This window comes from Chiloscyllium plagiosum, unplaced genomic scaffold, assembly GCF_037043375.1.
Source record: "Chiloscyllium plagiosum isolate Xiang-an unplaced genomic scaffold, Cpla_swu_hap1 HiC_scaffold_4, whole genome shotgun sequence".
In the NCBI taxonomy this organism is placed as follows: domain Eukaryota; kingdom Metazoa; phylum Chordata; class Chondrichthyes; order Orectolobiformes; family Hemiscylliidae; genus Chiloscyllium; species Chiloscyllium plagiosum.
This window is the reverse complement of record NW_028270142.1, coordinates 81,870,445-81,887,780: the sequence shown is the minus strand read 5'-3', so window position 1 is coordinate 81,887,780 and position 17,336 is coordinate 81,870,445. Positions and strand designations below refer to the sequence as shown.

The 17,336-nt window shown below is 41.0% G+C and overlaps 1 long non-coding RNA gene across 1 annotated transcript in view; it reads right to left on the bottom strand.

Moving 5' to 3' along the window:
* Window positions 1–17,078, bottom strand: part of LOC148150175 (uncharacterized) — a 36,047-nt gene extending 18,969 nt beyond the window's left edge. The window contains exons 1-3 of the long non-coding RNA XR_015756846.1: window positions 16,582–17,078; window positions 10,790–11,045; window positions 6,854–6,930 (exon numbers count right to left, since the gene is read on the bottom strand). This is a non-coding gene — a long non-coding RNA (uncharacterized LOC148150175). The remainder of the gene's footprint in view (window positions 1–6,853; window positions 6,931–10,789; window positions 11,046–16,581) is intronic.
* Between the last annotated feature and the right edge of the window lie 258 nt (window positions 17,079–17,336).

Here is a 17,336-nt window from a genome sequence, read left to right as displayed (position 1 = left end):
AGGGCAAGAGATGGAGGAGGAGAAGAAGGCTATTCAGCTCATTGAGTCTATTCTGCTATTCAATAAATCATGTTTGATTTGGTCATCCTCAATTCCATTTTCCTGTCTTATCCTCATAACTCTTGATTCCCTTACTAGCTAAAAATCTATCTGCTTTAGCCTTGAATATACTTAATGATCCAACCTTGACAGCTCTCTATGAGAAAGAGTTCCACAACTGCACTACCCTTTGAGAGAAGACATTCCTCCTCATTTCAGTCCTAACTAGTCACTGCCTTGTTCTGAGATTAAGCTCTCTGGTCCAAGATTCTCCCACATGAGGAAACAACCTTTCTGCATCAATGTTGTCAAGTCCCTAACAGTCTTGCACATTTCAATAAGGTCACCTCTCATTCTTCTAAACATCAGTGAGTACTGACTTAATCAGTCATCCTTCTCATTTGGCAATTTCCTCTTGGATCAGCCCAATTAATCTTCTTGGACTGACTCAAATGTCAGTAGATCTTTCCTTGGATAAGAATAGAATAGAATATAAAAGAATAGCAGAGCAAAACAGCTGCAGAAGGCTTAGAAAAAAGATTAATGATGCCCACAACAGACCCCTTAACTTTAACAGACACCTTAATTCCTGACCGAACTTTAACAGACACTGAAAAAGCCATCTTAGTAAGAAGATTAAATTACAACTTCCAGGATGCAGGCAAGAAAGATTTCTTAGCAGCGTTAGAAACAACACTGAAAGACAACCAATTCACAGAAGAAACCCAGCAATCCATCAGACAGACAGTCACACCAACATTACGCAGGAAAAAGGAAGGAAACACTCTCAATACACAAGACAGGAAAGCACTGGAAGAACTAGAAAAAAGGTAAAAATATTGTTATCCTACCTGCAGACAAAGGACACTTGACAGTCATTTTAAATCAAAGAGATAACATTGAGAAAGCGAATGCATTGCTTGCAGATACCAACACTTACCAACAAGTGGCTATAGACCCAAACCCACAACTAGAGAACCAAATCATAGCCCTACTCAAAAATCTTCGGAAATCTGGAGAAATAAATACAACCGACTTCCAAAAAATACAACCTGACAGATCCAACACACCACACTTCTATGGATTACCCAAAATTCACAAACCAGGAGCCCCCCTCAGATCCATAGTCTCTCACCTGGAACACAAACTTACAATTTAGCCAAGGACCTACACCAAAACCTAAAACACTTAGTAGAAGACTCACGTCACTCCACCCACTCTACCCAAGAATTCTTGGAGACCATCAAAGACACCAAGATAGAAGAGCATGAACTAATTGTCTTCTTTGAAGTAACAGCCCTGTTCAGATCCATCAACATCAACATGGCCAAAGAAACACCTGCTACACTATTAGAAAAACCAAAGACACACACACCAAACACGGTGGGCGGCACGGTGGCACAGTGGTTAACACTGCTGCCTCACAGCGCCAGAGACCCGGGTTCAATTCCCGCCTCAGGCGACTGACTGTGTGGAGTTTGCACGTTCTCCCCGTGTCTGCGTGGGTTTCCTCCGAGTGCTCCGGTTTCCTCCCACAGTCCTAAAGATGTGCAGGTCAGGTGAATTGGCCATGCTAAATTGCCCGTAGTGTTAGTTAAGGGGTAGATGTAGAGGTACGGGTGGGTTGCGCTTCGGCGGGGCGGTGTGGACTTGTTGGGCCAAAGGGCCTGTTTCCACACTGTAAGTAATCTAAAAAAAACACCACCAACTTCACCAGCAAGGACAATATCATCAAGATAGTGGAGCTATGCCTTACCACCCACTTCACCTTCAATAACAAAACCTACAGACAAACCAACAGAACACCCATGGGATCTTCAATATCAGAGTTCTTAGCAGAGGCAGTAATGCAAGGCTTTGAACAAACAGCTCTGCTGAACTTTGGGTCCGCTACATGGATGACACCTTTGTTATCACTAAACAAAACAAATTAGAGCAAACCTTCATGACCATCAATAATACCCTTACTGGCATAAAATTCACTAAAGAGAAGGAAAACATCAACAAATTGCAATTCCTAGATGTCACAGTAGAGCGAACAGCCAATGGGGAATTTCAAACCAGAGTCTATAGGAAAATAACACACATGGACCATATACTGAACTACAGAAACAACCATTCCAACACCCACAAACAAAGCTGTATTAGAACATTATTTCAATGCGCCTTCAAAGACTGCAACATAGATGAACTACAAAGAGCAGAGGAAAATCACCTGTACAGTGTATTAAAAAAAACAGGTACATAATGAACACAGTCCACCGATTTCTCAGCAACAAACCCAAACAAACAGACAAAACACGTCCAGAAACCCTAACCACTCTCCCCTACATCAAAGACATCTCAGAAAAGACTGCCAGACTATTCAGACCCCTTGGAATCATGGTAGCCCACAAACCCACCAACATACTAAAACAGCAGCTAATGAACTTGAAAGACCCCATACAGAAAACAAGCAAAACTAATGTCATTTACAAAATACTTTGCAAGAACTGTAACAAACACTGGATTGGACAAACAGGCAGAAAACTAGCCAACAGGATACATGAACATCAACCAGCCACAAAAAGGCATGACCCATCTCACTAGTATCTTTACATACAGATGAGGCAGGACACCACTTTGACTGGGGCAACATATTCATCCCAGAACAAGCCAGAGACACACACGAAAATTCCAAGAAGCATGGCATTTCAACCAGAACTCTATCAACAAATACATTGACTTGAATTCCAATTACCATCCCCTGAGAAAAAGAACAGGAAATGACACCACCAAGGAAACCTAAACACGTAAATAATAAGCAGGCCATACTACCAGTGCTTTACTAGATGCTCACTGATGATGTTACCCAGAATGGTGATGAAATGTCTGAAAACGAAACTTCCAGCTCAGCGAGCAAACTTATATCCAGAGAATATCCTTTACTGTCATGTGTACTCAAGTACAGGAATGCAGTGAAAAGTTGCCTATTATGGCACCATCTGAGGTGCAAAGTACCTAGGTACAAATCTTAGATACAAAAAGAGGAATAAAAAAGAAATGTTGTTGCATGATTTTGCAGTGATTCATAGTATAAGTTAGAAATATGATGTAGCTAAAAGAATAGATAATTACAAATAAACATTACATTGCAGTGACTCAACATAGGGGCTTCCACATAATGTCTGACTGCCCACCCCAGACCCCAGTCCAACAACCATTCTCACTCCACTCTACGCGTCTGACCTGCTCCGCACCAGCTCTCAGCTGCTTCAGGATTCACTTCCCCATGACGGGCTTCGCTCCGCTTCCCTGCACTAACTTTCACGTCAGGACTCACTTCCCCATGCCAGCCTTCGTTCCAGGGACTCGCTTCCCTGCACTAGCCTTCACTCCGTGACTCGATTCCATGCGCCAGCCTCTGCCCCGTTACCCAATCCCCCGCGCCAGCCTCTACTCCGTGACTTGATGTCTTGCACCAGCCTCTGCTCCGTAACTCTATTCCTGGCTCCAGCCTCTGCTCCATGAATCACTTCCCCATGCCAGCCTCTGCTCCATGACTCACTCCTTGTGTCAGCTTCTGGTCCGTGACACACCTCACTGTGCCAGCCTCTGGTCCATGACTCGATTCCCCGTGCTGGCCTTTGTTCTGTGACCCACTTTTCCATGCCAGCTTTCGCTCCAGGATTTGATTGTCTGTTCTAGCCTCCGTTCTGTGGTTCACTTACCTGCGTCAGCCTCCACTCCACCGACTTGCCTTCAGGACCCACCAGTGGCGGCCTCTGGTCTGGAGTTGCTGCCTCCATTCCCCTCCACATAAGTCAAAAGTTAAAAAAATACACAGAAAAGGAGAAAAAAAGAGAGGAAAAGAAAAGAAAAAGAATGAGTGGAGCAGCAGAGCTCTGGCTAAGGTGTCTTACTCTGCCACCATCTTGCTGTATTCAAGCCATAGTCTAACTAGTGACTTGTCAGTTATAGCAGAATCTCCTTACTTTTATACTCCATTCCCTTAGAAATAAAGACCGACATTCCATTTGCTTTTTCTATTACCTGCTGAAATTTGATGTTAGCTTTTTGTGATTTATTCTTGAGAACTCCCAAATCCTTTTACATTGTAGCTTTCTGCATTTTTGGAAGGAGTATCTACTGAAGAAAGGTTGGATAAGTTGTATCCCTGAGAGTTTAGAAGAATAACATTGTTGAGGATTCTAAGGGGACTCAGCAGGGTGGACTTTGAAGGAATATGTCCATTTGTGGGAGGGACAAGAACTAAGAGACATGGTCTAAAAGTAAGGATGATCCATTTAAAATGTCAGGAAGGAGAAATTTGTTCTCTCAGATGTTAATGAGTCTTTGTAACCCTGGCCCCAGAAAAACAACTCCATATGTGGACAGGAACTCTAATATTCCAAGCTCTTGTCCTTGAGCGTGTGATAAGGATAAGCAAAATGTAGTATAAAGAGAATATGTGAAAGTTGTTCAGGGCCCTTAGATGAAGCATTCTGCCAAGTGTATTGGGTCCCCTGCAGAGGTTACAATAAAGCTATTTCTTTGCTCTTGCTAGCATTTGAATCGAGTCAATTTAATTTCCACGACAAATGCTAGTCCGATTAAAAAAAATCCCAATTAAGATTTAAAATTAAAATCATATTTCAAAACCAGTTAGCTTTGCTGATTCTTCTTTGTAGATTTTCTTCTGTAGGATCTCTCTCCAGGTCAGTTTTGATGTTCTACTATACAAGCTCATGGACAGGTACCTCTCAGAGAGCTGTTTTGGTGGTAGTCTGTACTTGTTGGTTCTCCAACTATTCAAAATGTCCTGTTTGATACCCCAAAACATTGAATCGTTTCATTGATGTTAATATTATCAAAATATATTATCAAAATTCCGGTTTGATTGGACTTTGGTATCTTGGGGCATAATTTAATCTGATTGGCTGAATTTGAATTTGTTTCTGGATCACGACAACCCAGCCACTGCTGTTTGTTTTGACCAAGTGTTACATTGTTATCTTGTTCAGGACTCTGTGCTCTGTCAGTCCTTGCTATCTTTTCAACTCTCTTAAAGGTACAGTACACCTCTACACCTTCATAACAATTGTAAAGCTTGCTTTGTTGATTAGCAGTTTGTATGGCAAAGTGTTATGTCAAATCCATACCTGCACAATGTGCCAGCCCATACACATCAAACATACTGTATGTACAGAAAGCATGCAGTAATATGTCAAAGAAATAGTCCTCACTGAATTCCATGGAGGCATTCATTAGTGAGGGGATCCTGGCTCAGTTAGTCAATGGCAGTCTGCAATTTCAAACCAGGGGATTGGCCAAGGTCAGGAATGCAGTTGGAGCCATTGGATGATTATTTGGATAGAAATTGTGTGCAAGGGTTTGGAGAAGAAGCAGGAGATTGGCATTAGGTGATAATGCTTGTTTAAAGTTCTAGTGCATGTACAATGATCTAAATGGCCTCCTTCAGTGTCATATTAATTCCTGACTCTCTGATTCTGTGAGTATTTAGTGAAAGCAGGGGAGGTGGGCACAGCACCTCCTCTTCAAGGGAACAGTGCATGGCACACGGCATGATCAGCTTATATAGAATGATGGGCCAGTGTAAGCTGATGTAGATGAGTTGAGTGCAGGAGACTGTGTGACTCATGAAAGAGAAACCAGGTGTGGATATTCAGGGCCTCAACAACATGTACAGGTAATATGTGGAAGCTAATAGCTGACGCATATTGTCCATCACCTTTCATCGTGCTAGAATTCTAAAATACCCAATGTGAAGGAAAATAGCTTCAATTGCACTCAGAGCAGGTAGGGTAAGTGTCTGGACCTGTGAGGAAAGAGACTGCAGGACCCACTGATATTAGGTCTTTAAAAGGGAAAAAAATTCCATAGATCAATGTACCCCACGGGAGACAGACATGTGGAGTTCCTAATCTGTGGCAATCCCAACTATATAAATATATTAGTCTTTGTATGCTGCACACCTCCCTGCCCCAGATATCACAGACAAACTTTCCATAGCAGCATTTTTGGACACAGAGGCCAGGGAAAGAATAGGAATATTTTAGGATGAAAGACCATGATAATAGCAGAACCCATTGTTCCTCTTGCAGCAAAATCTGAACACAGATATCCACACATCCTGTATGGATATGGAGTTAGGCATTGTGTGGTACAGTTGCATTCAGGCTACACAGACACTCAAACAAACAAATGAAGAGTCCAAACAATTTGTACAATTGTGAGACAATCCAATGTCACTTGTGCCACCAACATGCCTTAAAGAATTCTCTTCTTTCTCTCTCTCTCTCTCAGCACAACTCAGTGTGGCCTCTGGTTCTGTCAACGGGGCGGAGAAGCCTTCTTGGCAGTGGAGCTGATTGGACCTAGAGTTTGGAACAGGCAACCCCAGGGGCACTTGTCTGGATGGCCCAGATATGCCAAGGGTCTTCTTCCCACAGAGAAGTGGACGCTGCTCAGATTCAATTTCCAAAGGTCAGAAAGGGACATGATGGAGGTAAAGGGTCCAGCCACCTCTGGAATGTCCTGAGAAGAGACCTCAATGGGGACTTTAATGGTTACTCTTTCAATTGGATTTCTTACTGGCAATGCCTTTCTCTGTGTGAGGGAATGCACCTGGACTGCACACCATGTTTCCCCTTCCTTCTGTCGCCATACCTTCAGTTCTGAGGAACAATGGCTGGGGTGATGGTGTACAGTATTTGCACCTCTCCAGCAGCCCCTGAGGGTGCTAGACCTGGCTCTCTGTGGCAACCAACAACCTATTGCATTCTGGCAATGACAACCATTTCCTGACACATACCTGTTTACTGCTCCAGTTCCTCCCAGTGAATATGGACGAAGTCCTTGATTACGCAGAATGACAGGGTCCTTTTCTGTCTGGGGATAAGCAGACACCTATTCTTAGAACTTAGATCTGATCCCTGGGGATTTGGATTGCTGACTTTTCTCAAACATGTAAATTGAAAGAAGGTGATGGCCTAGTAGTATCATTGCTAGACTATTAATCCTGAGGCCCAGGTTATGTTCTTGGACAAATGTTTGAATCCTGCCATGGGAGATGGTGGAATTTGAATTCAATAAATATCTGGAAGTAAGAGTCAAATGATAATATGAAATAATTTTTGGAGGAAAATAATCCATCAGGTTCATCAATGTCCTTAAGGGAAAGAAACTGTTGTTGTTACCTGCTCTGGCCTACATGTGATTTCAGACCCACAGCAATGTGGTTGATTCTTATCTGTTCTCTGGGCAATTAGGCATGGGTAAAAAATTCTGGTCTGTTCAGTGACTTCCACATCCTGTGTACTCCTGTATCGTAGCTTCACCACATTGACACCATTTTAGACTTGCCTGGTTCTGCTCCTGATGTACTCTCCTGCATCTAACATTGATCTAGGGCTGATCACTTTCCTTCGTGGCAGTGGTAGAATGGGGAATTTTCTAGGCCATGAGGTTGCTGAACGTAACTGAAGACAATTATGATGCTGGTGGCCCACAGAACCACATAGATGCCAAGTCCTAAGTTTTAAGTCTAGTCAAAATCTATCCCATTTAGTATACGGATAGTACCACATAACACAATAAAGGTCATCCTCAATGCGAAGGTCGGATTTCAGCTCCACAAGGAATGTGTGGTTGTCACTTCTACCAATACGATCATAGATAGCTGCATATTTTTATATGTAGGCTGTTGAAGACAAGGTTAAAGATTAGATTAGATTACTTACAGTATGGAAACAGGCCCTTCGGCCCAACAAGTCCACACCGCCCCGCCGAAGCGTAACCCACCCATACCCCTACATGTACCCCTTACCTAACACTACGGGCAATTTAGCATGTCTAATTGACCTAACCTGCACATCTTTGGACTGTGGGAGGAAACTGGAGCACCCGGAGGAAACCCACGCAGACACAGGGAGAACGTGCAAACTCCACACAGTCAGTTGCCTGAGGCGGGAATTGAACCCAGGTCTCTGGCGCTGTGAGGCAGCAGTGCTAACCACTGTGCCACCGTGCCACCCACGGCTTTCATTCTTGTTGTTTCTGTCTTCGCTGTCTTTACTGCTGATAGAAGCATTCTGGCAGTTATGGCCTTTTTAGCGAATTCAATCAATTAGTGGTGCGACCAAGCCACGCGTAATGATAGGAATTGAAGTCCCTCACCCAAAGCTTATTCTGTGTTGTTTCCAATCTCAGTGCATCATCTAAGTGGCATTCAACATGAAGGAGCACTAATTCATCAGCTGAGAGAGGTAATAGGTTACTATATCCATGTTTAACTTGCTGGCATGAGACTTCTTAGGGTTCAGAGTCAATGTAATTGTCTTCCAGGTAACTCATTCCTGAAGAAGGGCTTATGCCCGAAACGTCGATTCTCCTGTTCCTTGGATGCTGCCTGACCTGCTGCGCTTTTCCAGCAACACATTTTCAGCTCTGATCTCCAGCATCTGCAGTCCTCACTTTCTCCTCCCAGGTAACTCCTCCCAACTTTATTGTACTTTGTTTCTGCATCTGGCGGGTTGATCCAATTAGTGATACAGGACATACCTAGGTACAATGTTGATGATGATGTCTGGTTCATTGTCTGTAAGGTAGGATTTTGTGAGAATGACCATGGCAGGCTGTTGCTCAGCTAGTCTGAGGGAAAGGACTCCCAGTTTTTGCAAAAGCCTGAAATGATAGTCCAGAGAACTTAGCGAGATCAGTCGGGCTGCTATTATCTTTTCCAGTGCCTCAGTTGATGTCTAGCGGCTCTGTCCAGTTTCATTTCTTTTATCACATTTTATGGTGGTTACATATAGCTGAGTGACTTGTTAAGCCATTTCAATTTTAATCACATTGTTATGTGTCGGGAATCACCGGTAGGTCACACCAGATGAGGATGACAGATTTTTCCTCCTTAAATTGCATTAATTAACGATTTGCATCTTTTTATGACAATCAACAATGGTTGCATTGTCACCATTCAACTCAATTCTCCGTCCAGAATGTTTGATTGAATTCAAAATAAACCATCCCCAGGTATCTAGACTGACAAAGGAGTCAAAAGCTATCCACGGGAAGTTGAAATACGGAATTGAGACCACAATCAGATCAGCCAGGATCTTGTTAAGTGGGAAAGCAGGCTGAAGGAGCTAAATAGCCTTCTCTTGCTCCTAATTCCTATGTTCATGTCCAATTGTAATTCACTGCAAGATAAGTGGTAAACGTATTATATCAGTACCATCTCCATGGATTTACAACTAGTATTTATATTAATTAAATTATTATTCTTTCTTTCCTATTATTGGCTATGTGGCTTCAAAGATGAATGTGCACTTTAGTCTTAACTCTGAGGAATTTTAAAAAAAATCTGTCTAACTCTCCAAAGTCAAGTGTACCTCCTAGCTGGTTAGTCAAGAAACTGCATTGAATATCATTATGTTATAATTTGCTCAGTTCATTTCTAGCTGTCAACAAAGTATGAAATTGCAATACAGTTCATGAATATCAATGGAACAATTATTGTGACATACCAGAGTAATGTAATAATGCACACAACTGCAAAATGCATCAAAAGCTTTTGAACATCAAACATCTATCAAATACAATGCTGTCATTCTCAGTACATTGTGAAAAATGGAACACTTTCTTGTTTCAAACATCAAGCAAGGGTTTCTCAACCACTTGTTTATTTTCTGCTGCACCACTTAGTGAGATGCACAAATTCAATGCTGAAACTTGCTCAGACATTAGGAATGGAAGATGAAGAATTGCTGATAAAAGTCAGAGACTGGCTGCAGTGCAGCATAAGCTAAGCTCTGAAAATGGGTTACCTGGCTTTTCTCCAAGCTGTGGAATGAAATCTAATGTTAAAGGAGGTGAGTAAAAGTATTATAAATCCTTTTGGTGAATTCTATGTAGGCTTGATATTATTTTTAAAATAGCAAAAGCAACATTTGTTCATCACATAAAATTCTCAGCTGATTTTGAATCTTCGTCTTAGCTAAGCACTTTTTTTCTTTTCCATTTCACAAATCGAAAGGCATTTGTTGCATTTCATACAAATGTAAATCAGATAAATGTTTTTAGATAGTCTGAGTTCATCCACTTAATGTACAGCAAAGCACTTGCAGTCTCAGAGCTAGAATTAGGAGCAGCATTATAAACAAAACACCTCTTGCAAGAAAATTTAAGTTGGTTCGGCTAAAAGCCAAATTTTAATTGTGAAAGTAGTTTTGGCTTGATAAAATATATGAGCCTTAAAATTACTGCTGACAGAAGCATTATGTGAGTAATTTAATTTCTTCCAGGAACGATGCCTATAAAGAAGCTAAAGAGCCTGAACAATACATGGATAACACAGAGTTCTGAATCAGCACGTTGGGAATGTGATATTCTGTTAATTAATTACAAGAAAAGCACTGTGATCATCCTCTCCTGTTGATATATATTAAGGACAAATGCTGCAGAGTTAAAGTTAGAGACTGTATTTAAATAAAACTTGATTGAATGTTTTTCCATGTTGCAAGGTTGCTGGTACTAAAGGAATTGCATTTGTACCGGACTGCTCAGCTCCTGACATCATTACAGCCTTGGTCCAAACATGGACAAATGAGCTCAACTCAAGGTGAGGTAAAAGTGACTATAGTTGACATCAAGGCAGCATCTGACCAAGTATTGCATCCAGAAACCAAGCATAATTGGAGTCAATGGAAATTAGGGAGAAAACTCTCCACTGGTTCACCATACTTACAGAAAGAATGATGATTGCGGTGTTTGAGGTTAATCATCTCAGTCCCACAATAGCACTGTAGGAGTTTCTCAGGGTGATGTCCTTCAGCTGTTTCATGACGTCAGAAATATGGATGCTCATTGATGATTGCACAATGTTCAGTGTTGTTCCCAACTCTTCAGGTATTGTCCATATGTAATATCAGGATAGCTCCTTGATATACTTCAGTCATTGGGGAGTTTTCCTAACGAGTGTTATGAATTAGGTTAGCTGCTAACTGAAGAGAAGTGGAACACATTTATGTTTTTGGCCTTATTGGGAGTTCAACAGACAGGCAAATGCATTTTATATGGTACATATCAGAATACCTTTCAGAAAAATACTCATATTATCATCACTTTATTATAGCATGGAATCTGAGGTTATAAAGGTCTCATATCCCATCTTACCCTGGCATCACCTGAATCATGACATACTTCTGGAAGCGCAGGCACTTATATACCTATGAATGTAATGTTTGTGCTGGTTGTTAATTCTATTATATGTCTGTCAGATTCTTCATGACCATGACATCCATATCAAATTTCCTCTATTATGCATGTTGCAGTACCCTGCTGGAGGAAAATTCCCACCAGTAACTACTCTGAAGCACTAGGGAGAATTTGTTCTCCCTAACTATTACGGCAAATAATACAATATGTTATCAGATTCCAACAAAATGCTAGCTTTATCTAATACAGGCATGTTGTACTTGGCAACTTCAAACTATTGGCCTCATAGCATTTGACTCAGAGGCTTCTTGTATTCATTTTCTGAGATAGCAGACAATGCTGCAACTGTATTAATGAAGGAAGTAATTTATGAATTTCTTACTTTCCTTTTTATTATGGAATTTTATCTTCAGCCTAATTACTCTCATCTTCCATATATTGTTTTTCTTGGACTCTAAATACAACTCCTGATCTTCCTGCTTGATGACATCAACTTCTGTTTTTATTTGCTTTCCATGTGCATTTGAGCATTTCCAAATTCCTGAGTTAGCTTTAGATCAACCACAATCTTGATCTAGTGCGTGACTGCGACCTAGAGCTTTACCATAACTCAGAGTAACACTGGTTCATCTCTTTCTGCATGTGCCTGGATATGACAGTTGTTTCCACAGGCATATCTTTGTGACTGGAAATTGAAACATTGAAATGGTTGGTGGCAACCATGTGAATGGCAAGGTTTAAATTTTCATTCTGAGATGATATACCTGACAGCTGTGGTCTTAGTCTCACTAAAATCAGTTGGAACATCGTACTGATTTAAGAAAAACTCCCTTGCAATTTTAAACTATATCCTTTTCCCATTTTCATGGCTGTGGACTCATCACAGGCTTCTACTTCCCAAAATATTGTGTTGCAGCCATTTGATCCCAATGCAAAAGTTCTAAAATCTTTATAAAATCTGGCCCGAATTATGAAACAATGATACTGATATGCCAGTCATCAAATGAAACAGAGCAAGTTTGCAATGAAGCTCATACCACAATTGGAATTGTTGTGAAAGATACCATTAGCAGCCGCACAATAAAATCACATCATTAGGTTGCTCTCTGCTGCATGCCATTTAATGTCCATGCTAAATGAAGTCATGGCATGTAATTCAATAATCATGCTAGCAAAGCCTTGCTGGGCGAAGAGATCAAAATACTAATGAGGAATTAATGAAAGTTGCAGCAGTGTGGAAATGAAGAATAAGTACTGCACCATGGACCACCTTCAGGAGCATTAGGAGAATGCCACTCCCATTGTTTGCAAGGGGAATGGGTTACGTAATGGGACTCAAACCACTTTGCTCTGTCAATCATCACTTAATATCTTATGTGGAGCCAGACTCATTGCAGCTAAGTCCAGATAAATCATAAGAGACAACATTTCTGGATATTGGCACCAGATGTGTTTGATGCTGTTAAAGACTTCTACTATGAGAAGTTATAGATCTCCATTAAGTCTGACTAACATTGTATAATTTAGCAATCCTGATTGGTTAATTTGAAACTGGGGGTCCCATCCAAGAATTCTTTCACATATAAGTCAGTATTTGCCAAATTCATTAATATTCATTGCTCCAAGTTAGCTTGAATTTGCGAGGCAACAGCAGGTCTTAGAATTTGAAAATGCATTAAAAGCCAATTCAGTAAAAGTTTGAATATATACCAAAAACAATAAATGCAAAATCTAAACACAGATCTGGTGCTACTCTGGCATAATGTGAATCTCCTACGAGTCGTCTGAATACCTGTAATGTCAGCATGCAGCATGCAGTCGTGACTAAATAATGTTTAGACAATTTCTGGATTCCTTGAAGAATTGCTCAGTGGTTGAACAAACTCCCAATATACTACAGAGCATTCCTGAAGGAAATGGCACCAGCATCATTTGTGCATCAATCATCATGCAGTTTGTCATGCCAAAGGGACAACCTGATACAAAAACGTTTCCCTGGAGATGTTTCTAAATAAATGAATCATTTGCCTTTTGCAGTGGAAGTGCTATTCCAACTTTAATATAAAGAAAAATAACATTCGTTTTTAGTTGAACTGTTTTGAATGAGTTTGTTTACTGGAGCACAGAATGATGTATTCTCTAGTGTCAGGAAACTTATGGTGTTTTTGTTTCTATTCTAAAAGCATTCAAGAAGAACAGTGATTAAATTGCTTATAATACAAAAACAGAAAATATTTAGCATGCCTGGGAATATCTTTGGAGATAAACAAAGTTTATATTTCTGGTCAATAACATTTCCTCAGTGCTGATCTTAAAATTTCTACATGACTGGTTCAAATAACGTATACATGTATTTAATTCTTATCGCAGACATACAATAATCAAAGAAATGTCATAGAATCTCAAAATGATTACAGCACAGAAGGAGACAGTTGCAAGAGCAGCACAAAAGTCCTATTCACTCAAGTATTCCCTGTAGCCCTTTCAGATAATGATTCAATTCTATTTTGCAAGTCATAATTCTATCTGCTTTCACCACATTTTGAGGCATTGCATAGCATATCCAAACCACTTACTGCCGAAAATGTCTTCTCTAATTTCATAATTGTTTCTTTAAAAAATCTCTTTAAATATGTGCTCTATGGTTCTTAATTCTTTCATCAAAAGGGACAGTTTGCACATATCTGCTCTGTTCAGAGATTTCCTAATTTTGAATACTCTATCAAATCTCCTGTCAAACATCCCTCCTCCAAGAAAAACAAGTTCTGATGCTGTTTATGGACAGAGTTTTAGAGGAGTACTGGTGTGATTCATGGCAGATTTGGATAAGAAGACTGGTGGGACCTATCTCAGCGTTGGGATTATTTTGCTTCATCGTTCATGCTGTTGACAAGTGTTGTGATGAGTTTCTTGTTAAGCGGAAATGAGTTGACATTTAAAGAGGATTATTGCTTGTTAAATTCTTTGTTGGAAGTAATACACACCTCATTAATATTCAGTTTTAGATCTTACCAAATTACCAAACTGGACCTTTTAAATTCAGCACATAGAAAGAGTTAATTTTCACTCCAGGAACAACCTCAATGAACTCGGTCTGTTCCATGACTTTATAATGAAGATGTAGATACTTTGAAAGGCTGGATAAAATCTGTAAGAATGTTAAAAGATTAAGCTTTTTAAAGGAACTACTTTTTTTAAAAATTGGGGAAATTGCTTGTGTGAAGAAAAAAAAACTTGTTCGAGTCATTTCAATAATTGTTTGTTACATAACCTTAAGTGCTATTATTGGAACACTATTACTGTTTGACTGCTTTCCTCAACCCATTTTCATCGTGCGTGGCAACTATAATTTCACAGTTTAATTAACAGCATAACATTATCAAAGGTTTAGCTGTCTTATATGAGGGAGAATAAATACAATATTCATTTTATATGGGATTAAGTAATCGAGGGAAAATAAATTTTCTCCATTATATTTTTAAAAATTGTTTCAAATGTGTCATTGGCAAAGCCAGCATTTATTGCCCATCCCTATTTAGAACATAGAACAGTACGAGTACTGTACAGGTCCTTTGGCCCTCGATGTTGTGCCGAACTTTTATCCTACTCTAAGATCAGAATATCCTACATATCCTTCATTGTACTATCTTCCACGTGCCTCTTCAAGAGTCGCTTAAATGTCCCTAATGTCTCTGACTCTACTACCACTGCAGGCAGTGCATTCCATGCACCTACCACTCTCTGTGTAAAGAACCTACCTCTGACATCTCTTCTATACCTTCCTCCAATTACCTTAAAATTATGCCCCCTCATAATAGACATTTCCACATGTAGTGTATACAGTTTCTGAAGAGAAAATTTGAACACTATGGGCAAGTTAGCATGGCCAGGCCACCTAATCTGCACATCTTTGGATTGTAGGAGGAAACTAGAGCACCCAGAGGAAAACCTCACTCACATGGGGAGAATGTGCAAACTCCACGCAGACAGTCACCCGGGGCTAGAATTGAACCCAGGTCCCTGGTGCTGTGAGGCTGCAGTGCTAACCACTGAGCCACTGTGCCACCCGCAAGAGGAAGTCAAGAGGAAGAAGGAAACTTACTTAAGGTTAAGGAGGCGAGGATCAGACAGAACTCCAAAGGGTTGCAGGGTAACCAAAAATGAATCGAACAATGGACTTAGAGAGCTAGAAGGGAGTATGAAAAAGCTTTAATGGGTAGGATTAAGAAAAACCCTAAAGCGTTATGTGAGGAACAAGAAGATGGTCAGAGTGAAAATAGGGCCGATCATGGATAGCTGCTGAAAATGTGTTGCTGGAAAAGCGCATGTTTTCGTTAGAGAGAAGAAGGTTGAGTGGTGACTTAATTGTGGCTTATAAATAATCAGAGGGTTAGATAGGGTGGACAGTGAGAGCCTTTTTCCTCAGATGGTGATGGCTAGCATGAGTGAACATAGCTCTAAATTGAGGGGTGTTAGATATAGGTCAGAGGTAGTTTCTTTACTCAGACAGTAGTAGAGGCGTTAACCACACTGTCTGCAACAACAGTAGACTCACCAACATTAGGGGCATTTAAATGGTCATTGGATAGGCATTTGAACGATAATGGAATAGTGTAGGTCAGATGGGCTTTAGATTGGTTCCACAGATTGGTGCAAAACTGAGGGCTGAAGGGCCTGTACTGTTCTATGTTCTATGTTTCAATCCTGAAGACGTGATCTGAGACATGCCTGACCCTGGCACCCGGGAGGCAACGTACCGTTTGGAAGTCTCGCTCGCAACCACAGAATTTCCTTTCTGTTCCTCTAACCATTGAATCTCCTATCACTATCCTTTTCCTATTCTCCCCATTCCCTTCTGAGCCACAGAGCTAACCTCAGTGCCAGAAACCTGGTCGCTGTGGCTTTCTGCTGGTAGGTTTCCCACCCCCCAGCACTATCCAAAACAATATATTTATTATTGAAGGAAACAGCCATAAGGAATCCCTGCACTGTCTGCCTATTCAATTTCTCTCTCCTGATGATCACACAGCTGCCTTTATCCTGTAACTTAGGTGTGACTACTTCCCTTTAACTCCTCTCTATCATCCCTTCAACCTCCCAAGTTCATCCAGCTCCAGCTCCAGTTCCCTAACACGGTCTGCAAGGAGCTGGAGTTGGGTGCACTTCTCGCAGGTGAAGTCAACAGGGACACTAGTGGTGACCCTTACCTCCTACATCCTGCAGGAGGAACATGTAACTGCCCAAGCCTCCATTCCCTCTGCTCTAAATTACCAAAAGAGGTTGAGTAAATGAAAAGAAAAAACAACAAATGCTTTGCCTTACCTTACCAAGCCTCCACACATGGCCTTTTCTTTTGGTTAGAGGAGGAGAATGTGTGGAATATATTACACGCATAGTGTCTCAGGTTTAGCCACAGCCCAAATATATCCGTTCACATGCCCAATAATCCCTGTGTTCACGTCAACATCTGTTGAGCCTTTGCTCCGCCTATTCATGAGGTAAGTCTTTTAGAGGAGAATTTACCTTCCCGTCAGACCCCGGTCCTCGCTCTCACCGCTCCTGCTGCTGCTGCAAATGGAGGCCACTGAAAGTTGGTAGTGAGCCATTTCTTGTATCCCAGTTGTAGTCCATGTGATTTGGCATAACTGCCGTGCTGATAGGGAGGGATTTTCAGGGTTTTGACCCAGTGGCAGAAAGTTAACTGTGATACACAGAGGAACCTTAATTATCCGATGTACACGGACAGGGAGTATTTCATTTGTTTAATTGAATTTCGGATAATCAAATACGAGATAACATCATTTAGCTGAGCATCAGGACCTTGCGATCTTGCCGGATAAGTCGATATTCAGATAACTGAATGCTGGATAATCGAGATTCCTCTGTAGTTCCAACTTTGGATGGTGTGCGACTTGAAGTGGTGGTGTTCTTGTTCATCTTCTGTCCTTGCACTTCAAGATTAGATTAGATTAGATTAGACTACTTACAGTGTGGAAACAGGCCCTTCGGCCCAACAGGTCCACACTGATCCGCCGAAGCGCAACCCACCCAGATCCATTCCCTTACATTTACCCCTT